The sequence below is a fragment of the Poecilia formosa genome, unplaced genomic scaffold (assembly GCF_000485575.1).
Source record: "Poecilia formosa unplaced genomic scaffold, Poecilia_formosa-5.1.2 Scaffold188, whole genome shotgun sequence".
In the NCBI taxonomy this organism is placed as follows: domain Eukaryota; kingdom Metazoa; phylum Chordata; class Actinopteri; order Cyprinodontiformes; family Poeciliidae; genus Poecilia; species Poecilia formosa.
This window is the reverse complement of record NW_006800127.1, coordinates 304,319-322,933: the sequence shown is the minus strand read 5'-3', so window position 1 is coordinate 322,933 and position 18,615 is coordinate 304,319. Positions and strand designations below refer to the sequence as shown.

Here is an 18,615-nt window from a genome sequence, read left to right as displayed (position 1 = left end):
CTTATTGATTCAACCTGTTCTGCATGCCCAGCAAATCCACTTTTTTACAGTGTTAATGTAAGAAATACAGAACAACAATAGTTGATGTAAAGATTCCAAGGATGCACAATCTGATTGTTTATGCAACTTCTGTGTCTCTCTGTTGCTGTTTTTCTGTAATTTTTCTATATGCTCTAAAGTTTATAATTGTTAAAGTGACCTTGATTATTACAGAAGCTCTGTAACTCCTCCCAGGAAAAAAAAAAATGCTGCTGAACTTATGCTATGGTTCTGTAATCAGCTGTACAGAGATATTGTTAAATATAACTGTCCAGCTTTTTTCCCCTTCCTACTTTTTTTTTTCTTTTTAACTCCCTGCCCTCAGATCCAATGTGACACACACTGTGCTGCTGCACAAGATCTGAGCTGGCTTCTCACTTCACCCCGATCTGCATGGCTTCATCATGGGGCAAATGCTGTTGTCTCCTCCAGCGCTGCCATGACACAAACGCGCATAAAGACACAAACAGCCGCATCATTCAAAGCACTCATGAAGCTCAATGGCTATTTCTGTTTCCAGGGAGCTTATGATTCATCTTTGGGTGTCTGTTAGTTTCCCATGTTGCCTCATCTCTTGTCTCCTGTGTGACTTCTAACACCTTTCTTATTAAACAATCACCTCTTTTTAGGTTCTGTAATCGGATTCATGCAAATATATGCTTCAATGTGTGGAATTTGTCTGTCTGTTTGCTTTCACTATTTTATGCTAATCTTATATGTTTTTGAATGATTGTATTGTTTTGTAGAAAAATATTTAGTCGCTATAATTTAAGCAAAATCAATTGAACAAATGCGATAGCAATATCTTTGGAAACTATTGACCCACAGTACTGAGCTATCCTTTACCATCTGTTTTTTAGTGTTGATTTATTTGCCCTCACTAATAATCTAATGAAGAAGCGACCAGAAGAGGGTCTGGTTGCTTTTAATGTTAGCAGCTTTTTAATGGCTTTCAGTTGTGAGAACTGAAGTTTTCTGATTAACTATTAATTATTACATTTTTTAACAATACGTTGACAAAGTGTGGAGTTTGAGTTGACAGCTATGTTAAAGCAGTCGACAAAAACGTTGTGACCCGCCAGCATTCGTAAGCACAGATTAATTTGGCTGATATGACATAAGCAGTTGGAAATGTTATAAAACAATTGATACATGTCCAATTGATGCAATTTATTAGAAGGAACTAGAAAACTGCTACTATGATGTGCATGGCTGACTACATGTTGTAGGGATTGAACTTAAAGATTTGAGAAGTTTTATTTCGATCAGAAAAAAAAAATGCATGAAAGCAATTGAGAAAAAAATGAAATTCATATGCAAAATTGTCCTGCCTTATTGCTATGCTGGAGGTAAAGAGACCTTGACATTTTGTAAACTTTTCGTCGTGATGAAACCATTTGGTATTAACACTGTGTGAAATTAAATACAACAATAAAGATTTCAGTTTATTGTTAGTGAAAAGGCTTTTTGTGTCTCTGAGGGACATCAGAATGCTGTTGAAATCTGTATCTCTCACTTCTGAATGCCATGATGCACACATTTCAAGATCTTGTTTTGAGCTGCAAGGAAGATCCACACTGTAGCTATTGTGCGACCAATAAAAAAAGAGTATTAATGCCCCTATATGCCCTAATGCACCACATGCTACATCAGAACAAGCAAGTGGCAGATAATAAAACTCTTCCAGATGAAGTGGTTTTTTTACTCGACTGGCGCTCTGGAAGCTTTTTTCATAAACTACTCATTTTAGAAGTGCTCTGAAAAGTCCAAATAACTGGATTAAATTAATATGGCTGCATTCAGCTCTGATTAATCTTAAAAGGTGACATTTTTCCCCTCTCAGACAGTTTTTCCACATTGAGGGTAGAGAATTGCATTGCTCAAACAAGGAGCATATTTTCCATTTTATTTAGTTTTAGCCATTTGTCTAGCCTTTGTTGTCTGTGCTATGTCGTCTATTCCTTGGGTTGTGGGTAGCCTTGTGTCTGTCTCTAGAAGCCAGCAGAGGAGATTTAGCTCAGACTCTGGCAGGTTGTCAGCCCATCATAGTTAACAGCTTCATTGCAACGCAGCCTCATATTTATTTAATGGTAGTAAGATGTTTAGCAGAACCCTGAATCATTGAAACCACTATTCATGGAAAGGATGTGATGATTTGAAGGAAGAAGGGTAAGTTAAAGAAGGGCAATGTCAAGGACGTGGTAACTGGCCTGGGCTCTGCTGCCTGATCACATAAAAAATTTATACATGATGGGACCTTGTCACATGTATGATTACAAACTTTAATCATCCATCCAACCAACCAGTCAAAGACGTGAAAAGAATATCCACATTTATCTGTATTACTAGATTAGTGGCTTTAATAGTAGAGTTCATGACCCCATCAGGGTGTTTCGAAACCTCAATTAAGGGGTCGTAAAATGATCCCCAGAAATCAAATTACAGCTCAGAGTGATTGCTAATTACACATCACATTTGCTCTTTTGGACACTTTAAATAGTCAAAGTTTATGAACATTTATCAAGCAAAGGTTTTAAATTACTTGATCTCTTGATAGATGATTAACTGTGTTTCTCTTCATAAACTTTTATCAATGTGTTTCAAATGCCCATAGAAATAACGTTCCCTCTTTTGAAAAGTGGGTTTTGAAAGTTGGTGTCTTTCATGTGTTCTGTAAAAATGCAGTAAATAACCTTCCTAAAAATAGATAACAGTTATGTACGTATTTTATACCTGTTTTCTGGATGATTAAATATTTCTTTCTGCACAAGTTCCTTTTGCTTCAGGAACAAAATAATTTGAACTCAAGGTTGTTTAATATATCAATATTTCCCTCTTTACGCTTCCCCTGCCTCCTTCTTTCTAGCTCTGCTCTGTATCAAGTAAATAAAGCATAGATTTCATAAAGCTATTTTTAAAACTTTAATCTTCTCTTGGTAGTTTTCCAGCAGAACCTTCTTCAGTAGAGTCAGGCAACTGCTAGAAGATCCCAGGAAATAATTTATTTCTCCACAAGTGGGTCACTAAGCAGCTGTGGAAGGTGAAATATTGAGATGCATTAAGTCATTGGTAGCTTAAGGATGGGAAGCTGTGAGCTTAGAGACAGTGTGGGAGTGCACCAGCTGATGTGTGTGCATAAATGGATGTGTGTATGTGTGTCAGTGTGTAGGCAGGAGCTGCACACTCTGTGTCTTTAATAAGTTAGGGCCGCTGGAGTCCATGGTTTAATTAAGAGACGGAAACAGACTTGGGCCTCGGCAGCTCCATGCTGGTCTTGTCCTTGGACACACACAAAATGTCCTTGGATGTTTTATAAAACACATACAAACTGGGGGAAAAGACCAGTAATTTGCACAGCAAGCATGCAAAGAGAAAAAGCAGATTAGTAAAAGAAAAATGAAGGAAGATCATTTGTGGGGAAATAAAGTGTTACAAAGTGGAGTGAAATACATTAAGAAAAATGTGTTTTTTTTTTTGTTTTGTTTTTTTGGTAATGTTAAATCTCAGGATTTAAGAAAAAAAGTTCACAAAAATTTGGGTTTTCGACTTATACAATTTAGCTTGCGACTTGTTTTCTTCAGCTGCAGTTCAGTTAACGTCAATAAGACTCCACTCAGACTTCTGCTGCATATGTTCCTTTGTTTTCCATTTGTTGCTGTGCTTCTCTAAATCTGTGAATGCAGAAAAATGTGTACATCAAAGCAAAGAGTATGCTGAAGAGCACAGTGTGGGATCATTAAGCTCCAGCATTTGAAGTTTTATTCTCAGTGGTGCCTGAACTCGTCACATTTTTATTTGCAGACTTTTATTATGAAGTTATACATTAAATCTAACATCTTTATCTATCTTTTTCTTTTATTAAGCCTTTGTCTGACAATGTTCCAAACTTGAGTTTTGATTTAAAGATCATCTCTTAACCCAGAGATATTTTTTTGGATCAATAATTTAAATGCTTGTTCAACTATGTGAAGATGGTTTTCTTGCATTTATAATGTGAAGTAAACCACGGCATCTTATTTGTTTTAGGTAATTCCTACTTCCAATAGATAAAAATATCCCTTCGGCTAGAGAAAATCAATTAAAACTTATCATCTTACATACTTTAAACCAAAATGGCAAAGAAAACAAATTGGCCTCTTCTGGCTGTAGTAATTGTGTGTCATGGATGTTTTATCTATTTGCAGGTTTAGTATTAAAGGATATTTTTACAAGTCAAGGTTTCTCTATCTGTGCAATTGTGAGGTAGAAACACAGCAGTTAAACTTGGCTGTCCTGGCTGTTAAAATTACAAAAAGGGAGAAAACTGAGCGATTCTGTGCATGAACCTTAAAGGTCACGAACCCCAAAAGCCAGACTGAACTTTGCACACAGTAAATTTGCACTGAAACGTTTGAACTCCACTAAGCAGGAAAGACCTTCAGTTTACCCCCACTGTTATAATGAAGTGAGGTCACAGTCGCAAGGTTGTGCAATCATAGAGAAAAATCTGATTTCGCTGATGGTGCTTCCCGGCCATCATTTCCTTACTTCGTCTCTCATCCTCAATTCCACATGATATCTATCGACTTCACAGGAATCTTTTTTTTTTTTTTCCTAAAATGGCAAAGAGCTTCTCGTTAGTATGCAGAGTAGTCTTAGAAGAAACAGCACTCTTCTCTTTCAGAAGTGTGAAAATAAAAAATTCATGACTACAGAGTGCTATCTTTGGGTGAACGAGAGGCAGAGAAAGATAAGAGAGAAGGAAAAGCTGTTGTCATTTTTAACCAGTTTTCCAAAGTGTTCCTTCCTGCTTTCAGGACAGCTGCACTTGCCTTGCACCTGTTGTTTTTTTTTTAGACTTAAAGACAGGAGAAAAAAAAAAAAAGCAACTCTCATCAATTACCCTTTCAAACTGTTTGTCGTTTGTGCCATTTTTCTTCCTCTTTCTCTGCTATTGGCAGTATCTCCCTGGCAGTGAATTTCCAGGACACAGCCCTGTCATTGCTGACAAAAACACGGTGAATGGCGGTCGATGCTACATGTTAGATAAGTGCTTTCCCACACCTGTCTTTCCAAAAATTGATTGTGCGCTGTAACAGAAAACAACTGAAAACAATTGACTTTTATGTCATCTCAGAAGATCACAGATGTTTAATAAGTTAAATGCATATAGGAGTAAAGTGTAATTACAGCCCTACTGCTTGATTTTTAATTACAGAAAGTGTATTTGCATGTATCTGACTAATTTATTCATAATCTGAATGTGACAATGCTGCAATTGTAACGGTGTCTATTTTTAGACTAAGCACTGGAATTCAAATGAAAAACACACAACCAATAGAAAGTATTTTGAATAAATCCATCTCGTCATGCCGAGGCAGTGGTTGAGGCTTTTTGGGTCCTTAAGCTTCATATTTCTGCCTGTGACAGCTGTCATCCTAATGCTTGTAAATAATACAGGATAAGATTCTCTAAATACACTTAACTTCCTTTAATATTAGGCTCTGAATGATTTAATTCACTCTAAAGGGTTTACAAGGACTGATGAGTAGAACACAGCTATCAATTATATAAATGTTACCACTCTAGCTCATCTCTTCTATACGTCAGATAAATTGCGTATTATTGTTATTTTTTTTAATAAAGGACTGTCAATACCAATAGATGATGTTGTTAGTGAGATCACATCAATACAATACAAACACAAAAACAATCAGTGTTGCTGTTCTTTTGAGAAGTTTTCTAAACGGATTAAACACTTGATGGAGATCAGAGCTTGATAATGAAGAACTTATTTTGTGTTCTTCACAAACAGAATCTTTTTGTTCATCTTTTTCCTTTTCAGACTCTCTGTTCAGTGCAGAATGTTGTTGAGTTTGACCTAAATTTTCTGGATTTTTCTATAGGAATCATGGAGTGCAGACTGGACTTCATGAATCATGAGATAGAGCTTTAGCGTGGCCTCAATAAGAAACCTTGAACCAAATTCAGCATCGTTAGCTGTCATAGTGTGCCGACATTCTTTTTATATAGTGTACACACTGTGGAAAAACAATGGAGTGTCCATCCCCCATTGACTGAACATAGTACATACTAGAAAACTGGCTCTCACTGAGGCTGCTTTCCTGACGCTCACTGACGCAAAAATGTTGCAAATTGACGATAGCCAAGTTAAGGAAAAGCAAAAATGAAATGATCACTATTAAAGTTAACCTATTATTTTGAATTTTGACACTTATTGTCTGCACAATTCACAAAGGGATTAGTACATTTTTTGCAGATATTCCCTGAACATAAGGGAGAGGATTGCCTCTTTAATGCTGAGGACAACAATAAGAACGAGAAGTACATTTTGAGACACAGCAGAAAGGCAGCCAGCACCGAATTTCGAATGTATTGACTCAGGTGCTGAATAAGGAATCATTCATACGCACAATGGGAATGCCACGCAGGTGATAAATAAGCTGGGCTTTCGTGGCTTTCTGGCCACAAAGCTGCAGAAGAAAACAACTTTTCCACAGTGAGATAAAGAAAGGACAAGCAATGCAAAAAGTTAAGCGGGACACGCAAAAAGATTCAACTCTTGCACCTACTGCCAAACATTTACTAGGCAGCACAGATTTTGATTTATGAACGTTTTTAATAGTTGCATAATTATAATTGAATAATTTCACTATTTCTCCACTGACGTTGACAGTAGCATTTTGTTTGTGTGTTTGTTTTTGTGGGGAACACTGTGTGCTTGTGTGCAGTGAGATATCTCTGGAGCTCTGTTGGAAAGACATTGAGTCACCTTGATTTCAATACACCCCTGCAGGCTTCTGCATTGGGAGCCTAATGACTTCACTGCACCAAGGCTGGTGTAGATAGCCTGAGGGACATCTGGACATGAAGGACAGCTTCTTTAAGTGACACACTGAAAGCACACCCACATATTTGGCCAAGAAAGACAGAGCATAGCATGACGACTTGGCTTCATCTTATGTTGAAGGTTATTTATAGTAACTTGCCTTTTTTTTTTTTTTAAATCTATGATTATGACTCTCCTGGCTAAATGGATATCATTTTTTTCTACCGTGTTTCTAACATTTAGCATGCACTAATTTGTTATTATTGAGATATGAACACTTAAAATCTGATGAAAGTTAACTCTGTGCTATTCTGAATAATGCATACAAATGTTCTCTAATCATTTTTATAATGGTTAGAGAGGTCTGAAATTTTTTTTAAATAAAAGAGTTTGAACCTGTCTCATTTTCTGTACAAAACAAACAAACAAAAAAAAAGAAAAATATGTAGGTGTTCCTACACCGACAAATATGCCACTGGCATGTACAATTATCCAAAAACCATTATCGCATAAAAAAAAAAAAATAAATTAAAAATTGCTTTTTTGAAGCCAGATCTGCCTAAACCCGGAAGATAACTTGACACTATTGTGACCTTCTGCATTTCTGCTTTAAAGTTTAGAACGTGCTTGTATGGAGACGATAACGCAACACGTCTGCGAGTTTATTCATCTTGGTTGACTATGTGGTGGGCTTCACAGAGGGCAGATGACTTATTGATTAGACAGACTCATTTATTCAGATGAAGCAGCTGGAGTAGCCTCTGGGCTTGTTTTAGTCATAGAATCAACCTCTCTTGATTCCTCATTCCAACCGCCGAGAAGCACCGCTTTAACATTCACAAAGGGAAAACAGATTTTCTTTGGAAACTTTACTTTATGGATTACATTAAGCGGGAAGACTCAAAACCTTGACTTCAGTATTCTGATTCACTTCAATCCAAGGTATTTCTCCTTTTTATTGGTTTAAGGAATAAGGACTAATCCGCTTAGTTAAAATGTTTGCTAATAAGAAGAGCAACACATTCTGCTTTCTGATTTTATTTCATCACCTAGAGCATATTTGTGAAGTGGAATATTTTGACTTTTTTTTTCCTTTTTGAAAATCTGAAAATGTAGCTTACGTTTGTTTATCAGCTACTTTCTGTTCAGGCATACCTGGAAGAAGCATTCCTCAAAAGACCTGCATTAATTGAAAAAAATGGATATTGTGCTTGCAATTAACTTTTATTCACTACTTGGGATTGATCTCCAACAAAAAAATAATAAATCAAAACAATACACAACCATTAAGGTTTATTGTTGTATTGAGACAAAAGGGGAAAATGTTCAAGAGGTTTGTAAAGTTTTAGATTGCATAGGAAACTGTTACCACAGTGAGTTCATGTTGTTGCTGCTAAAAAAGTTGTGCATGCTATTGTGTGAAAATGCCAAAAGGTATTTACCTTTATCCCATTACTATGTCCATCTCCATCATAAATTACTATTTAATGCTAAGATACCAAAGGAAAAACAAATGATCAAGGCTTGAAAAGAAACAACTACACTTCATGATTGTGTTTTTAAACAATATCAACATATCTGTCAGAGACTGAAATTTCCCCAGTGCTGCCTGGATGCCTGTCTCCAATATTATTTTTTACCTTGGATGCAGATGAGACTCATATTCAGCATTATTTTGTCAGACCCAGCAGTCATAATTTGCATAAAGCCCTGATATGAAGCATAGTTCATGTGCCGTACTTACGCAGCATCAGAGTGGATGATGCTCACTCCACGTTCTTCGCTGAATATTCATTCTTCACTGAAAACTCCGGTGAGGTCATCCACTCCCTTGTTTGACACGGGGGACGCCTGATTGCTTTTCAAAGCTTTTTCACGCTTTCCCATATTTCTACGTTGAGGGTGACAAAACTCCAAAAGAGCAGCGCTCGAGGATAAAGCACACACACACACACACACTCTTCACTCTCTGCAGTCTGCCTCCTAAGCCTGTGTGCTGACACAATCCTGTCCAGCCTTCAAGTAATAGGTCACTGTTGTGATGTTGTTTTGCCAGGCTGTGATTCATGTGTGACTGGCAGAGTAAATCTTGTGCTTTGGCTTGGGCTGACATAACTTACATCAGCTGGATGGGGAGAGGTTCGGATTTACGTAGCTTTTCACCCAGGTGCCAACATAACCTGTCACTAATCTGCCTCAGAGCCCAGGATTTGCCCCATGCCGACATGGGGGGATGGCGGGGGGGATTGCTCTACTTGATGTGTGCAAGATACTGACTACTGGAAATAAATGTGTCAATATTTACTCATAATGTGAGAATGTACAACATGCTGAAGGGTAATGAGAAGCACTGGTGTATGTTTAAGGGGTCAGAGAGAGAGAAAAAAACAGCTATTAGTCTGACAAATTAAGATGAACTCTGTGGATTCAGCCTGTGAGTAGTTTTTTTTTTTTTTTGCTTTCTCTGAAATACAAAGCCTTTAATCTGGGAGTGTTATTTTTTTCTGCAACTCTGTATCTTAGCTGCAGTCCTCTATGCACCTCTGGTCATGATTTAAGTAGAGGTTTAAGTAAAACCTCGTGTTTTGACAGGTGCTTGAATCAAAGATTAGAGCCGAGATGAGAGGTGCATTAATAAAATGATTCAGTCTCTGCTGCTTTGCTCATTTTAGCGACAACGAATCCTTTGAAGGGCTCTGAAAGCTTAGCGACAGGTGGACAGACACGGCAACAGTGTGAATGTGTCAAATGGAGGCAGTGGCTGTTCTTGCATGAATGTTGCCCTGAGTGAGCCCCTCCATCTGCACACAGAATATCCTGGGTATGCAAAGAGGTTTTAAATACATGTTTGAGAAAACTAAATATTACCAATTATTGTTTTCACAAAAAAAGATTCACACCAAACCTGTCTTTTAAAAACCTGTGAAATGATTTAGCCTGTCACGGTGCTGGTTTAAAAGGTGAGAGCTGGGTGAAATACTTTCTTTAATGAATGAACCAATGAACGTAGAGAGAACCAATGGATGACCAGTGACACGGTTGCACCGGGCAACAAGGTGCAACAGGAAAAAAAAGCAGCGTACTAGAAAAGGAGGAAGTAACTGATTACAAGTATCTGATTGCAGCTGGGACTAATGAGGAGATGACCAGCAGCTGGGGGAAGGGAGCAAAAGGCAAACTCAATAGGACCAAACCTAAACAGAAATAAATAAAATACAAAATCTAACAAGATGAATCCAACGTCTAAACGAAGAAATGACAAAACTCACAAAACGACTAAATCAAGGGAGAAAAAAATAAACTCCAAATGAGAAAAAAAGGGAACAAATTCAAAACTCAAATGAGAGAACTGAACAAACAAAGGGAATAAACTCCTCAATCCTCAGGTACGAACCCAGCCGCTGAGAGAAAACTGCCCCCCAAACCCATGCCAAGTGCTGCCCCTTCACAGAATGATGCCCTCAGCGGTGAGCCTTATTCATATTCCTTCAGCCTATAAAAGAAAACCAACAAACAAAACCCTCCACCCGTCAGAGGTTCAGCACTAGAAAACGAGACACGAGTGTCTCAGTCCATGAACCTGAAACAAGAAGGTGAGCTGAAATTGACAAGTCTGAGAGGTTTGTTTGTTTTACCCCCAAGCCTTGCTCTCTTTTAGCTCGTCTAAAACTTCTAATGCAGTATTGCAAGAGGCAAATTGCTCTCTCCATGCCTCTCTCTCTCTCTCTCTCCTTTCCCTCGTTATGCAATTTTTTTAGCCGCCAGTTGCCTGGCTTTTGCATGGAGGTGTTGAGGTCACACCGAGAGGACATTTCTGCTCTCTGAGTTAAATTATTCAGCTCCTCTGTTCATTTGTCACCCCGTTCCTTCATGACTTGTTTTCAACAAATGGCTCTTATACCTCCAGGCCAAAAACCTGCACTCATAAAAGCAGTGACCCCCGAAAATAGAGAAGCCATTACTTGCGTTTTTACACGGGGCTTTGTGAGACAGAAGTCCACTTTCTGCAATGTGACCTTCAGCGAAAAGATACAAGTAATCGCAGGAGTTTGGATTGGAGTGAGTTTTTATTTGATGCAATGCTTTCCTCTAGTTTAAGTTGAATACACTCAGAGTAACCTTGAGAGAAGCAGATGTGTCTCTGTTTGTATTTTAAATCCACAATGATTCCACAAAAAAACCCCAAAAAACCTGATGAGTTGGAATCCAAATCCATCCGCTGAAGCTGTGGCATTAACCGCGCCGTGACTTTGGAAATTTGGAAAAAGTGTGCGAGTTGGCAGCACTGAGAGAAGAAATCAAATTATCCATTCGAAAAGACAAAAGCTTTGTAGATTGTTTACTGTTTTGCGTTGTCTCGGTTGCCAGTTGGCTCTCGTCCCTGTCTGCTCCTGCGTCTCCTCGTTCTGCTCGATGAAAACGCCAGGAAGCTCTTGGATTAGAGGACTCTTTAAAGCCTCGGTTGCATCCTGCTTGCATCACGTAGAGTAACCACATTTAACACACTCACACCTTCAACGGCATCACTAAAAAAAAACAAAAAAAAAACTATTTCTCTTTTCACAGCAAAGAAATGTTTAACTCTGTGATCGTTCCTATAATTTTTAATCTAACTTTCTGCCAAAATAACACACTTTTGGTCATTATATGTCTAATATTCACATCTATTAGTAAAGAGCTGGTATAAGACATTTCTGTCCGACCTCTAGAAATAGTTTTTTTTTTTTTTTCTAGGACAGATGAGCTGAGGAGGCAACATATTCATGTCAGTTCACACAGTTATGAGTAAATGATAAAATCTGAGCTGACCTGTTTATGTCATTGCAATAAATATAACAAGAACTGGGCAGATGTCGGCAAATGAAGAAATGAGACTTTGTGTCTCAGGAGGGGAGAAGCTGTGGAGGAAATCATGCCTGTCGCACTACACAGGAGATTTCATTTAAGTAAATCTTTGTTTGGTTTAATTTATTTGAAACAGCTGAACAGCCTGGCCAGGTTTACTTTAACATACTTTATGCCATTGTTGGGTGCAGGTCTTTATTTGAGACCTACTGCTAAGTTCAGCACATCAGACAATGACAAGAAATGGAGAAAACATGTTTTTAATGGAGTGCCCTCTTGACTTGATTAAGTTTGAATAGAGATTCTCCTGCAGGACAAAGTGAGAAATGAGAATTAAAACCACTTGTTTAGTTTTGGGGAAACTTTTCCCTCACCTCTAAATGGCAATTGGCGCTATACGAATAAACTGAATGGAAACTGAACTGAATTGAAAATCTGTAAGGAGTTCAAATACTTTCCTACACCATTGCACCTACTGTAGCACATGTATTAAGATGTGACATACCACAATTGCCAAAAGGACTATTTTGCACAAAATAATTCATTCCAAACATATATATTACTCACTTGAAAGCAAAAGTTTCTCCAGGCATTGATTCAGTTCTATAGCAGTGTAAGATTAAGACTCCCCCCCCCACCACTCTTTTGCACTTCTGATCAAATCTTTTCATTATAATATCACAAAGTGTTTTACAAACACAAACACTGTTGCTCCAGGAAACAGAAAAGAGGCAGACTCTGTTTGGAATCTTAAGTGGGAGAGACGCAGCGCTGGCAAATTGCTCATATGTAGGTCAGGGACATGAGTATGTGTCTATGTGAAGATATTGTGAGTCTCCGGGTGTGCCTGTCAGAATTTTATTGGGTGAATCTTTTTGCACTCTGAAGCGAAAGCAGTAAACAAACATCAGTGCTCAGTCAAGGCCTGCAGCGGCTGAGATGCGAATCATTGGAAAGACTGTGAATTTTTTAAAATAAGTTATTAAAATGAAAGCTTTCTGTTGATCGAATAATTGAGAACAAGCACAGCCGGTGCTGTCGACTTACAGTCAGTGAATCATAAACAAAATCAAATGGAAGGGAAATCAAGTGTAACCATTGAACAGGTTGTGAACCTGACATATAAATAACCCGGAGGGATCACGCACTTTTACAGGGAGAACACGCGAACTCCGTGCAAAAAGAGTCCAGGCCAAGATTCAAACCGGAGATCGTGTTGCTGCTAGGCAGCAGGGCTTGTCAATACACATTTGGGTTATTTTTGAAGGAGATTTCATTTAAGTAAGGGTACTTCCAGTAAAAGGAACTCTTAAGACCCACAGATTGTTGGGCATACTTCAACTCTGCAGAAGGGTACTTGAAGTGAACTTAATTCGGACTCAAACGTCCGATGGGTGGTAAATTTTTATGTCCTCACCGAGCCGGTAAGGTAGGAAGTCGGCGTAAAAAGTTGACTTGCACTCTGTGCCGCACTCGCAGGTGTGCAGTGGCTGCCCTGGAGGGGCAGATGTCTATTTAATGGACTTGGTACTATCCATTCGGATTGTAGGAAATGAAGTAATTTCATCACAAAAAATTTGATGAAATCTTAAAAGTCAGTGTGAGTAGAGTTCACGAAGGTCACAGAATGTCCACAGTATCCCCAACTATGTGGGAGCTTTTGATATATGAATATGAATAAATTTATCCAGTGCATAAAGAAAGGACTGGAAGACTAGAATATTCATAGAGCCAATCTTGGTTCTTTTATCTTCCTTACAGCAGCAGTTGCACATCTGTTCTTGCTGCTGTTTCATCCATTTGAAGGATTTAGGGAATTTAGTTTTTATTTGGATAATCTACTCCTGAGTCAGCTCAGATTAAATGTTACTCAAACCTAGGGAACTAGGTTTGAGTAACCTAGTTCCCTAGGTTACTCAAACCTAGGGTTTGAGTAACCTAGGTTTGACCTGTGTGACATCAGGTCAAATGATGTCACACAGCATTTGACCTGTGTGACATCTCTGTAGCTTGAGCTGCTTCATCTATCAGCAGCACACGGCTCTGCCTTCGGGAGGCACAAAAACGACCAAACATAATGGAAGAGACACAAGCATTCCCAGTTTCAAATTTAGAGATGTGAAATTTCTGCAGGGCACCAATTCCAATCACAGAACAGCTCTCTTGAAGTGTCAACAGCATGTCTTGGCGTTCGCAATTTCCCACACCGCATAATAAACTGTCCTTGTCCTCGCATCCATTCCTGTGGCGAAGCCTTCAACTGGAGTTGTTGAATGTGCTCATCATTTCTGCAGCCGTTGTGTTCACAGTTTTTTTTTTTTTTTTCCCTTTTCATGCGTTCCCTTGTGAGTGTGCCTCAGAGTCTGGCACCACGGTAATCCTGAGAATGTGCATGTGTTGGAGCCGTGTGCTTAATCCTTACAGCAAATAAAGGGAGGCTTACCCAGTCTGGTGCACACATACAAGAGCAATCGCACATACGCACACTTCACATGAACTGGCATGCTCTTCCTGTTCATAGCTTTGATTTTTTCTTCTCTCTCTTCTCCATCTGGCTCATACGTCCATCCTTCTGTTATTCCACCTATCTTCTGCAGGCTGTGCTTTACCCGTCTTCCCAGCCGCCCATTTTTCTTTCCCCCCTCTCTCTCTCTCTCTCTCTTTTTAACTCTCACTTGGAAAATCTCACACAATCCCCTGCTGCTCCCAGTGTCTCCATCGCTTTGCCAAGCCAATCTGGGTTTTGGGAAGAAGCTCAAAAGCGCGAGGATTACCCTCACACTCACAACAATTAGCCCCAACTTTCCTGTTCGGGGCACAACAGCTGCTAGCGCCTCATAATGAGAGAGCTGCAGAGTTGCTAAGATGGGATTTATGATTATTTATGGTGGACTTTGCCCCTCTGACCAGTCCAGAAAAACACTGTCAATGATGTAAACTGTTCTGTGGACACAATGGAGCTCAAAGGAAAGCTTTGTGGTCCTTTGGTCATAAATATGCTCGCTCTCTCTGCCTCTTTTTTTTTTTTTCCTGCAAAGACTTATATCCTCTACATTCATTACCCAGACACCCCGGGGCTTTGGTTGTCACTTAGAATTTAAGATCCTCCTCTTGTTATTGCATTTGCTCCGCGATAGCAAATATGATCAAGCAAGTGGGTGGGCTCAGGTGTTTCATTAGCCGCACACAGCTGTGCTCCTCGGCGCACATGAATCTGACACAACAAATGAGAATTTCTCAAGTGTTGATTCTGACACGTTGTTTCCAACCTTGAAGTTCAGACCGAGCCACCTGACCACAAGAGAAGAAAAAAAGTGGTCAAGTTGCATTTCTTCAAGCTCAAGTGTGACACACAAAGTTCCTTCTTTGGGGTGGCGTTTGGACGAGACGGGAAACTCTAATGACATGCACAGGTTCAATCGACCAGACACAAAGGAAAGCCATGTTAACTAGCAGAACAACATGGTGGTTCATAATCTCTTTCAGTTTTTTACTCAATTCTGATTTAGCTAAGACTCCAAAATTTCTTACATGTATCATGTAACCATTTCCAGAGACAGATTAGCTTCTGAATCTAAATCTTTTGAATCCCTTTACCTGGATGTAAATTAGAACTACTTGAAGCTACGCTGCATTTTACTGCCTTGTAAGTGTATATTTAAAAGAAATAGAGAAGATAGCATCATAGACATTTTTTTCACAAAATGTAAGAGTATTTAAAATGATTTTAATTTAAAAGACAATTGCTCATATTTTTGTTGAAATGTTTTCAAGCAGGTGTAACACTGCGTGCACTCCACCATCTGCAGTGGCTGAGTGTCATTTTACAACTCAGTAAAACTCAGTCTGAATTTAGTCCACAGAATCTGTACACTGTGGGGTTTTTTTCTTTCCACTAGCTAGCTTTGCATCAGTAATGATGACTTGGCAAGTTTTGGAACAAGACCTGCACACTGAGCTTCCAGGTACAATACTCAGAGATGGGAAGAAAAAAAAAAAGACGAGTCAGAAAGCCAACCAGCAAAAAATATTTCATTTCCTCGATTCTGTTTCGTGTATTCAGCTTATTTTACAATTTTGTGTCTTTTATTTTACTGGTGACACATTAGTCTCACAATGCAAGAAGTTTATTGTCAAAAAAATTGTGCCACAGCACTTTACGTTTCTTAAGCCAACATAAAAAGACAAGACTTAACCATCTGTAAAATGATGAGGCAGTTAATCCATATCGAGCTCTAAAAAAAAAAAAAAAAAAAAAAAAAAAAACGTATTATGAGTTTGAGAGAAAAGTCCAAGTCAGTGTTTTTGAGTTGTGGGTCTTATTTGAGCTTTTTCCATTTCTAACTGCAAGATTAGGCTGCTGATGTCTTCGTCTGTGGGGAGAAAACTCACACTTACACACACACACACACACACATACACACACTTACAGGACACTGTACCAAATGTCTGTGAGTCTGAGAAAAAGAGAGAAGAGCTTCTGGATGCTTAAAAATAAGCATCATGATGTAATAATAAATTGATTCAGCAAAACACTGCATGTTTATACTTGTAACATTGTTTTTCACACTTGAACCAGATTCAGTTCCCTAAGCTAGATCAAGGATTTGTTAAGGTATTTGCCATTAATTTCCATCTTGGTCAGTAGGCATTAGCATTAGCTTTTTCATATGTAAAGTACTGGATCAGTTAAAGGGTGGATGGATTTTGACTAAGACATTTTTTCCAACACTTGGTGTCTCAGGAACTGTTTTATGAACTGTGCTGTTTGTGCTTTGTTATTTTCAGCAGAAAATAACAAAGATTGGAGGGCGTGCTTCAATTCAGTTGGCTGCGCTTTTATTTTTGGGACATTACTTTGAGTCATTTCTGTTTTAATGTGTTTTTTTCCTCTTTACGTTTTCCCGTATGCAGCATCTGAGGCCTCAGTGGCTGTCGGTATCAATTCAAACTGACGTGAAAATGTTATTCATCATGCCTTCCCAGATTTTGCCCCCTTTTCAGTTCAAGTTTGTGTTCAGCTGCACCGCTGCCCACTCGGATTATGTGTAATCTGGACACAAATAGCTTTTGAAGGAAAATGCTAATTCAGTGCAATTATTATGAAAATAAAAAAAAAGCACTGCATTGCTTCCATAGTCTCTCTGACGCATAGACTCCACTGATGGCATAAAAAACAAAACAACTTGCTTTTCGCAAAGTGCTTTAGGGACACATCCTAGTCCCTTCATTGCTTTTCACATATAGAAAAGTTTCACTTGTATCTTTGCTGACATTTAATAACTGATGACGGACAGCACTGGGCAGACTTTGGTCATCTGTTTTCAACACTTCAAGATCAAGAGTCCTTCGTGATGGCAGCTTCAAAAATGATTCAGACTCTCCAAATGCGACTCTTTTTTTTCTAGCTGAAAACACGAGTCCTTTCCTTTGTTCTTATTTGCTTTGCTATATAATTTGAGTTCTTTTTCCAACTGCGCATCACGATGTTGACTCAGATGAGCTTTAGGGATGGAGCTGTTTTCAATCTGTGCACATTTTTATGTGGCTACTTTCCCATCTCCAATTCTGTGTCAAGTATATTTCTTGTTTTTAGCGCTTGGGAGCACACATGAATTTGCATTGTTTTGTTCTAGTTTCTGCAAAGATTATGGCTTATTTAGGATGAGTTTTCATGATACACCCAGGTTGATATTGGGTTAAAAAAAAGGAATATTTCTAGAAATATTATTGGTGAAACACAAAATCCCCATGTTTAAGTTCTTACAAATAATATTTTTACAGATCACTAACTGTGTTTTAAATGCTCCATAAACAGTCTGTGTAGAAGTTTCAAGTGCAGATTTGACTAATCCACATTTTATGGTTTTTATGCTTGCCTAATTATAAGCTTGTCCTAATGCAGCAATTGTTTTGTTTTCATGCATCAAATAAAGTTTCATAAATTGAAACTCTGTTTTAAAGAATTAAAGTGGACGTATTCTGTATTCTATATTTTCCAGGCACATAGAGCAATTTTATAGCACAGTCAAGGAATTATGTTACCTTCTATTGTTATGAAAATGCTATATATCAAGGACATTTGATTTTGGAATTTAACACCTTGAAATTGGGCCTCTGTCTCTTTAAGAAGCTCTTGCTCTCTCCAATGCCTTCAGCACGTCATCACAACAATGTTTCTCCATTAAGCCTATGAAGTTGTTCATACAAAAAGCTCAGCAGATGAGCAGTTCCACCAGGTGTTTGCAAATTGCTGCTGCTGCTAGTCTGAAGGAGCTGGGTGGGAGGAAGGATGCTCTGTGAGCTGGAAGCTCAGAAACTTGGAGACTGCAGGTCTGAGGAGGAGCTTTGTGTAAATAGGCGCTGGATCTTTGTCACAGGAGATTAAAGAATTTCTTAAACATCCTTGAAAGAATCAAGGGAACACTTCAGGTATGTTTTTGATGAGGGAATAACATTATAGCATGATTCAGCGCTCAAAAAAGTACCTCTAATTCAGGAAATTGAAGAGGCTGACTATAAGCTTCTTCTTGTATAGTTTTGATTGAAACTACATACTCAAAGTTGGTCCCTCATAATAACTAAATATAAATCGCCACAGCTAGATTGAAGTATTTTTTCGTATTTTCTTTACCTCAAACTGCTCAGCTGAAGCTCCCATTGTTCTTTTTCTGTTTGACTTGCTAGCTCCTGAGCTGTTAGATTAATCTTTGTCTCCTTAAGCAGTGCAGCATTATTAATTTAGTGAAAGGTGGTATTATGCGAGATGTTCAGGGATGAATAAGGGTGATTCCTTTGGCCATTACCTCCTCTGTTAGAGCGGAGCAGCACAAGTACGTCGGCACTCGCCTTGATGAGTCCAAGTTTGCCTCAAGCAAACACCAAGGTGATGGAAGCTTTGC

The 18,615-nt window shown here is 38.6% G+C and overlaps 1 long non-coding RNA gene across 1 annotated transcript; it reads right to left on the bottom strand.

Moving 5' to 3' along the window:
• Positions 1 to 532: 532 nt before the first annotated feature.
• Positions 533 to 18,615, bottom strand: LOC107837910 (uncharacterized). Its single transcript, XR_001663958.1, has 3 exons — positions 18,092 to 18,615; positions 7,446 to 7,451; positions 533 to 543 (listed from the first exon to the last, which is right to left on the bottom strand). It is a non-coding gene; the product is annotated as an uncharacterized LOC107837910 (long non-coding RNA).